The sequence below is a fragment of the Dromiciops gliroides genome, chromosome 5 (assembly GCF_019393635.1).
Source record: "Dromiciops gliroides isolate mDroGli1 chromosome 5, mDroGli1.pri, whole genome shotgun sequence".
Taxonomy (NCBI): Eukaryota; Metazoa; Chordata; class Mammalia; order Microbiotheria; family Microbiotheriidae; genus Dromiciops; species Dromiciops gliroides.
The window spans coordinates 76,658,945-76,668,113 of NC_057865.1; the positions used below are offsets into that span (position 1 = coordinate 76,658,945).

A 9,169-nucleotide genomic window follows, 5' to 3' on the forward strand; every position below is an offset into this window, starting at 1 on the left:
CCTTATTTGATTGCTTACCCCCTCAGGTAGAGGGGAGGTGAGAGAGGGAAGAAGGGATAGAATTTAGAACTCAAAACTTTAAATAAAATTCTTTATTATCTACATAAATAAAAGTTGGGTAAAAAAAAAGAATGCTAGAAAGAGCAAAAGTTTGAGTAAGTTGTCTCAACCCTGGAGAAGAAATGAACAACACTTCCCCTCCTTTCAGTAGAGAAGTAGGCTATAGAATGTTTCATACAGTATCAGACCCGTTGTGTTGATTGGTTTTGCTTAAACTGATTTGTTGTTTGTTTTTTCTTAATAGCGAGAAGGATCATTGAGGCAGGGGTGAGTACTGGGGAAAATATATCTAGAAATAACTGTGATGTCAAAATAAATGCTATCAGAAATATTAATTTTTAATAAAATAAAATGGGGGGTTTCTACTTCTAAGGAACACCAAATGGCAAGTGATGCTGGTGCTGCAGGAGGAGTTGGAAGCTCTGGGGGACCCTGATTCAGAGGCCTAGGAGGAAAGGCTGAAGATAAGCAGTGGGTTCCTGTCACCAAGCTGGGCCAGCCAGTCAAGGACATGAAGATCAAGTCTTTGGAGGAGATCTATTTTTTCTCCCTTCCTATTAAGGAATCTGAGATCATAGATTTTTTTCTAGGGGTCTTCATTGAAGGATGAAGTTCTGAAGATCATGCCTGTTCAGAAACAAATTAGAGCTGGACAACCTACCAGGTTCAAGGCTTTTGTGGCCATTGGTGACTAAAACAGCCACATTGGCTTGGATGTCAAGTGCTCCAAGGAAGTAGTCACAGCTATTTGAGGTGCTATCATTCTGGTCAAGCTGTCCATTGTTTCTGTGAGATGTGGCTACTGGGGGAACAAGATTGGCAAGCCTCACACAGTGCCCTGCAAGGTCACTGGGTGCTGTGGGTCAGTTTGGGTGTGCATGATCCGCCCCCCCTGGAGCTACTGGCATTGTCTCAGCTCCTGTGCTTAAGAAGCTCCTGATGTTGGCTGGAATTGATGACTGCTACACTTCTGCAGGGGGTTGTACTGACACTCTGGGCAACTTTGCTAAAGCTACCTTTGATGCCATCTCCAAAACATACAGCTACCTAACTCCAGACCTGTGGAAGGACACTGTGTTTACTAAGTCTCCCTATCAGGAATTCACTGACCCTCTTGTGAAGACTCACGCTCAGTTGTCTATCCAGAGGACCCAGGCAGCTGCTGTGGCAACCACATAAGATGTTTTTTATAAACAATGAATAAACTGAACTGTGCCTGCTAAAAAAAACATAAAATAAGATAAAATAAAATGGGGGAATTGAACTAGATAATCTCTAAACTGTCTTCGTATTGTTAAGGGCTAAAATTCTAGCTAAACTGTCTAAAATATCTAATGAGTGGTCGCCAATAAATTATAAGCTTTAGCAAGAGTTAGACTTTTAAGCATTTATTAAGGAGAATAAGAATTTGGTAAAGAGAGAGAGAAAGGCCTAGATTCCTATCTATTAAAGGGAGAGCACATTTCTAGCTCCCTTCTCCACCAGAGTCCAGAGGAAAGAGAGCGAGACTGAGCACCAGTCTCTTCCTTCCTCCTCCCACTAGCCCGCGTCACTTCCTGACTCCTCGTCTTGCCCTCAAAGACCTTCCCTTCATGGGCAGAACTCTTCTACAGTAAGTATCCAGCAGGTGGCGTTATTCCAATCGTTACAGTCCCCCCTGTTGTTCCTCAAGAAACAAAATGTTTCCTTGACGGAACAGTAAAAAGAATATAATAACTATTGCTAACTAATAATATGTGAACAACAATATAGAAAAGGAAGAGAGGAAAGTTTTGTCCAGAGGGGTGATTTTTTTTTTTGTCCTCATGAACCGACGCTTTGACATTGGTCTTGCAAAGGGAGGGCCTCTGCAGAGAATACATGTTACAGATGGTGTATATTATAACAGAAAGAGAAAAAAAACAACAAAAACAAATCAAAACTGTTCATTTAAAGTCTCTGAAAGTCTTTTCTCAGATGTCCTCTAGGTGTAGTCGTGGAATGGAAATCTTTTCAGGGGTTGATGTGTGGATACTGGTAATCAGCCAGGAAATTTCCTACAAAATTGAGCTTAACACAACTTTAAAATAGCTTTGTCAATAATCAAATCAAACAATGAAAGTTCTCAAAAACATGTCTAAGGGAATACAGAATCTTAGTTGTTAACATGTGAAACATACAATAAAACAAAAATTGAACCATTCTTTAAAATTATATTATTATTATAGTCCCCCCTTATGGAGAGTAATTGAGAAGACAATTGCTGCGATATTAATTTTTAAAAATAATTTTTATCTTTGTTTCATCACTGTTTGCATCATCTGCCTAATTATCCTCATGCCATTATGAGAAATTAAAAAATCTAATATAATTGGTAACAGGTGTCAAGGCCAAATTCAACACTGTATTTATCATGACACCTGAGATAATTATGGGGGTTACCATAAAAGAACAGAGAAATGATGGGATATGAGCATTCCCACACTTGAGCAATATGTACTGCCCATACAGTATGCCAGGCTTAAAATAGGTGGATGGAATATATGTCCATGCCACCGAACATAGTGGAAGAAACTGAGTCAGACTTAATCAGATGCATGGGATTGAGATGTCCATGGCATCAGGCATATAGGAGGGAGCATAGAAGTCAGGTGTAGAAGTGAGATGGGTGGGATGAATACTTCCAGCCATCTGTACAATATTGTGGGGAAAAATAAAATAAAATATTAAACCAAGAGAATCCAACCTCAACATTTGTCAAAAGCCGTTCTCTCGGCCATACCTTGACTTCATGCATGTCTCCCCTCATGTGACAGTTCTCTTGTATGTATTCCTCTTGTGATTGGATGGCATCTTGGCCAACTGGCATCTGATAACTCAGAATAAAGGCAATTAATGTCTTAAATGATAAGTTCCCATAATCCAAGTCTCATATGGATTTAAAAATTGAGGATAATAAATGATTGCAAAAAATGTGAATACATCTTGACTCAGAACACAATATATAATTATGCAACAATTTCAAATAATACCCCTTTTTTGCACTTAGTATACAATTACTTTTGTGAAAAATCAGAACATATTTAAATACAAGTTAAAGCACAACAGAATATCAAAGAAAACTTTTTTCTGAAAAAAGAAAACTTTTACAAATGTTCCCCTCTTTTTTTTTTTGAATATGCTTATCAAAAATAATACTTCTAGAATCAATTTACACTTGCCAGGGAAATGCTTTAAAGAGTTTGATCAAATAATCAGTTGAGAGAAAAAAAAATAGCAAAAACAAACAACTCAGAATATGGGAGCACAATACTCCTAGAATTAACATTGTATTATGAAATCAAAACCATCTTGCAATGTTTCAAAATTAGAGATGAATAAATAGAAAAAAATACACATGGAACAATAAAAGACAATGAAATTCAAACTAAGGAAATCTAAATGAGCATGAACTTAATATTAATGAGTATTACAAAATATAAACTTGATCGCATGACTATAAAAAGCTTTTACAAATATTCTCCTTGTTTTAAAAACTAAATATAAAACACAATCTCAAAAGCATGAAAATCTCTATGAAAATAAACCCATACCATTAATTTCAAAATGTATATGTGATAGCATAGAAATCCTATGTAACCTCTGAACTGATACTATTACTACTCTGAGTAAATTCAGAACACTTTTGATTCCGATATCTAAAATCCCCAACACTCATATCAATACCTTGCTGCTTACTTCTACATTTCTCTAATATATATACCCTTCCATGGCAAAAGAAGCAGAGTCTTGAACTATGTTGATGGTTGTCATTCTTATTCAGCTTAAGTTTTTCTTCTTTAACCCCTCTATACTGTCTGTCAGTCTTTTCACCATACAAATGCTTTATAAGATTACTAATTAAAGACAAAAGCAGGTTAGCATAATTATGAACAAAACAGGCATATGTGGAATTTAAAGGGTTTTCTAAAGTTGTCTCAGAAGCACAGCCAGGCTGGGGAAGGGCTGAGCCTGAAACTGCAAATGTAGTTAGAGAAAGTTGCGCATGAGCATTAGATCTCTGGACTTCCCAGGCAGGGAAAGCTATGGGCTTGGCCATGGGAGGAGTAGAGGGTGGGGTCTGGAGAGGAGGGGAGGGACCAGCACAATTTGAATCAGACTTGATTTTGAACTCAGGCCTGGATTCCTCTTCCCCCACTTTGCCTCCAGGTGCTAGGGGATTAAAAGCTTCTAGAGGGTGGGTCATTGCCTCCAGGCATGCAAAATTAAAGCAACAATTACTGTTAGAACTGGGAAAAGCTGCGGGAATCTCTTCAGGTTTCTCTGAAAAAGCATGGTTGGGAGAGGGAGAGATATTTCCTTGTGTGAGTAAGTTGCTGGCTCTTTTAACAAAAATAAAAAGAAAAATAGAAAATCCAGAAAAACAAAGCATTAACATGATCTTATCTCCCATTTGTCTGGTTAAACAGACTAAAATCAAAAATAGGGTAATTAGGGAGTTTAAAAGGTCCATTCGAAAAAAAATTAAAGGGAAAACACCTGGCAATTCAGTAGTACTTCAGATTTAAAGGGTTAGGATAGGGGAAATTTCTTACCCAACCGAAAGATCAGAATTGAGGTTCAGCTTTCCTCTTCGTGGTCAGCCATCTGTTAAGGGCTAAAATTCTAGCTAAACTGTCTAAAATATCTAATGAGTGGTCGCCAATAAATTATAAGCTTTAGCAAGAGTTAGACTTTTAAGCATTTATTAAGGAGAATAAGAATTTGGTAAAGAGAGAGAGAAAGGCCTAGATTCCTATCTATTAAAGGGAGAGCACATTTCTAGCTCCCTTCTCCACCAGAGTCCAGAGGAAAGAGAGCGAGACTGAGCACCAGTCTCTTCCTTCCTCCTCCCACTAGCCCGCGTCACTTCCTGACTCCTTGTCTTGCCCTCAAAGACCTTCCCTTCATGGGCAGAACTCTTCTACAGTAAGTATCCAGCAGGTGGCGTTATTCCAATCGTTACAGTATGATACTATGAACTACATTCAAGCAAACTGATTTCTGTGTGACAGATAAAATCTCAATGCAAAGCCCTTGGAAATTAATGTTAATGGTAAAGAACATTTTATGATCATTATACCAAATTCTTACAATTCAATGATAATGTACAGCTCTAATGGCAGTGTGGAATGAGAAGAGTTTGAATTGAATGAGAGAGTGAGAGTGAGAGAGAATATTCTATAGACAGACTCACTGCCAGGGAGAAATGACAATTGATAGCCAGAAAGGAAGGGAGGATATAGAAAAGCTATAGAAAGAATACATACAAATTCAAAAAGCCCAGCAGTTCAGTACCATTTAGCAGAGGAGCAATCAGCCCAACACAACTCAGTGGGCCCTCTGGGCAACACCAGATTACATATTCATAATGATATTAATTGTTGTGGCCTTGGGTCACCAAGAAAAGGTTAAATTCTGTTTAATATACTCTAAGGAGATAAGGAAGTATATCACATGCTCTAGGAAGATTTTTTAATAGAATAATGTATGCATAGGACTTTGTAGTGCTTCAAGTAGTATGAAGCATAAGTTGCTGTTGTTATTGTTGATAACAATAAAGATTTCTATTCCAGATGGTGAAAATCTTAAGAGTTTGAGTATTTAAAGGGATAAGTTCTCAACTATGTGAAAAAGTTATCTAGAGTGATTCATTCCTAAAGCAAAGGCTTTTAAGGTATTCATCTTGAAACAAACCACTTTTGGTGTGTAGATAGTGCTACAAAGGTAATCAAGTGGCAAATGAAGCACTGACATTTTTTCTAATACTTCTCTGAGCTTTAGAAGGTGAATGTTTTCTGGATTTACTCAATAGTATATTTTTGTTGCTACATCAGTCACTTCCCAATAAATAAGCAATAAACCCTATAATACCTTCCTTTTGAAAATTTAAAAAGAACCCACTAGTTAAGCAAAACCCTCGAATTTGGAGGTTTCTTAACACTTTTTTGCATGATGTGCTACTCTGATTTAAGGACCACATTCTCGGAATAATGTTTTAAAGTGATTAAAGGAAATGCTTCATTTTAGTTAGAAGATATTGAAAATAAGGATGTCATTTTTTTCACATCCAAGTTCATAGAACTTCTGAAATCTATTCATGAACCTCTTGGTTAAGAACCTGTACTCTAAGAGCTGTTTCCTCCTTAGAATGGAAGCTCTTTGAGGGTACGTTCCACATCCCTTTTGGCTGTATCCCCTGCACTTAGTACAACACCTGGAAAATAACAAGCATCTAATAAATACTTGTAGATTGATTAATGTAGTGATTGTGACTGATGGTAGATGTAACTTTCCACTCAGAGTTTACCATTTGTTAACAGGAGGGTTTATAGTTTAACCTTAGTAAATCTATATCCCACATAATCAACATTTCAATTAAACTAAAAGGCATTGGTGGAAGGAAGTCATCTTTGCACATGGGATATGAGCCTTTTTTGGGAACCTTCCAATAATTTCTCAAAATAGAAACTAGGAAAAAGGGCTGAATATATTACCAAGCAGCAAAGATTTAGTTCAATGGATTTCAGTAGACACTGAGCAGCCATGAACTCAAATGTACAGTGTTAGTCATATTAGAGCAATCAAGAGTAGTTGTGGGATGAAAAAACCAAACATTTTACAGTTGTCCTTACCATTTTCTTTCAATAGAGTCTAGCAGAAAGAACATCAGATGTGTCATCAGAGAGAACCTTGCATTTCAATCCCTAGCTTGGTGGCCTTTGGCAAGTTGCTCGACCTCTCTCAGTTTGCTGATCTATTAAATGAGTAGCTAAGACTTTTAAAAGCACTAAAGTTCTTTTAAATTGTCCTTGAAGACAGACTGTTTTCTTCATTCTGTTTCCCCTAGTACTTAGCATAGCACCTGACACATAGTAAGTACTTCACAGGTGGTTGTTGAATTGAAATGAATTCTCCCAGTTCTATATTCAATTTCCCTAAATTTTGTCCCTATATGCTCAAAATACAGTCAAATCAGCTCTAGAATGGGGGTGGGGGTGGGGAGCTCATTTGGGAACCAAAGAAAATTTGACTCTACCACTGAAGAGCAGAGGATGCTGATTTTGAGAGTTTTATTTACCCCCATAGGGGTAACATGATAAAGCCATTTCCCTGATGAAATGTAGCTACACCAAAAAAAGAAAAGAAACCACTTTCCTGATCTGATTGCCCATTCAGAATTTTCAAAGACTACATTAAGGATACAAATTAACCGTAATTTTCACCTCTTTTTTACCACTTCCTACACCTGGAAATTCCACATGAGTTACAGCCATATGTGGGGATTTCATTGACAGCTTACTTTCTCATTCATTTTGTGATGGAACACACACACACACACACACACACACACACACACACAGTGTCTGATAAAATTTGTTTTTTATTTGGGGGAAAGAACCCACTGCCAGCCACTAGGCCTAATTGTTAGGAATACTGTTATTATAAAACAAAGCCTAGCAGAGTTATAATCACTGTGCAAAGCCAAGCTAGAACAAACAACTAGCCAGGCATTATTTAGTAATTAGTGATGGGCTATGTCTCTCTAATGTTGATATAATTTTAACAAGAGGGGCTATAAGCAGAACTCACTGAAGTCATGTTAAATTGGGATTTTTTTTTTTTTAGTGGAAGAAGAAGAAAAGCATTTCTCCAGACCCCTGTGGAAAGCGTGATACTGTAAAACACTCTATGTGTCTAGAACTGAACTCACGCGTTCCAGGATTCATAAGTGCTCCTGCTGACGACAATGATAATGCAATTAGAGTCTGACTCAGGCCACCTGGTACTTATCCCCAGCTGCAATCAGGTTAGAGTGTGTGGTCCACTTCTTGGTAGTAGAACTAACTCTTTGCTCACATTAAGGATTACATTCTTTGATTGTTTATCTCCTAGGTTGTGAAAGAGGGATGAATTGATGACTAAAATATGCTCAAATTCTTCAGAAAAAAAGTTTCTGTGATCAAGTTTATAATCCTTGTCTTCCCTTGCATGCTTTAGGGGAATATTCTCTATGTACCCAATATGTAGTCTTCTCTCAGATTATAAATTCTGGAAAATAATTTACAAACCATCTAATCCAAAACCTTCATTTTACAGGTGAAAAAACAGTCTGGAAAGGTGAGGTCACTTGCTCAAGGTCACCCAGGACTAAATGGCAGAGATAAAATTTTAATTCTATGTCCTCTGAATAACAATTTCTTCTTCCTGCTATACCATGCAAAAACAAGCAAAGAAACAAAACTCAAACATATTGAAACAAAACAAAAAATACCCTCCCAAAATCTGGGAATTTGCAAGGACCACATTGCTATCCCAACTAAGGACAGACAAGTCTTTGTTGAAAAGTTCTAATTGGCTGATGATTTTTTAAAAAGGCAGAGAGCTCATAACTCGACTGAATTGTGGTCCATTACACAATCCTGGAGAGAGAAGATAAAAATGGAGATGGGAATAATTTACCAGTGAGAAGTGATTATTGTGAGTAAGCTTTTTAAAAGCTTGCTTTATTACTTCAAAATATCCATAATTTCATTGGTATGACAATTTCTTCTGTTGGTACTGACCACCAGCCATTCACCTCTGAGGGAATGATCTTCCTAAGACAACAATTCACTACAGAGTTTTATAGTGGATAATGTAGAATTGGGAGTCAGAAAATCTAATGTTTACTAGGTATATGCTCTTGGAAAATTCACATCCTCTCCAAGACTTACATGCTTCAATCTCATTGGAGGGGCAGTAATATTTTCATTATCTATCTCACAGGGCTGTAATGAAGAAAATGCTTTAAAGAGTAAGCTATGAATGTGAATGCATATTATTTAAAGTATGATATAAATGTGTTATCACTGTTATTATGTTCACTCTACTTTGCATCTGCACCCTGGCTGGTTTCATTCAAATCCATAGAATGAGATGGCTCAGTGCTGGGGACTGGTATTCCGCCCGTTTTCTCTCTCTTTTTCTGTGTTGTCTCCTTTAAATTGTAAGCTTGTTGAGGACAGGGACTACTTGTCTTCTTATCAATTGAATCCTCAGCTACTATGTGCTTTGCACATAGTAAGCCCTTATCAGTGTCTTTTCATTC

At 37.2% G+C, this 9,169-nt stretch overlaps 1 pseudogene; it reads left to right on the top strand.

Annotated features, from left to right (window-relative positions):
* Positions 1-442: 442 nt before the first annotated feature.
* Positions 443-1,239, top strand: LOC122729254 (annotated as a pseudogene).
* Positions 1,240-9,169: the final 7,930 nt, after the last annotated feature.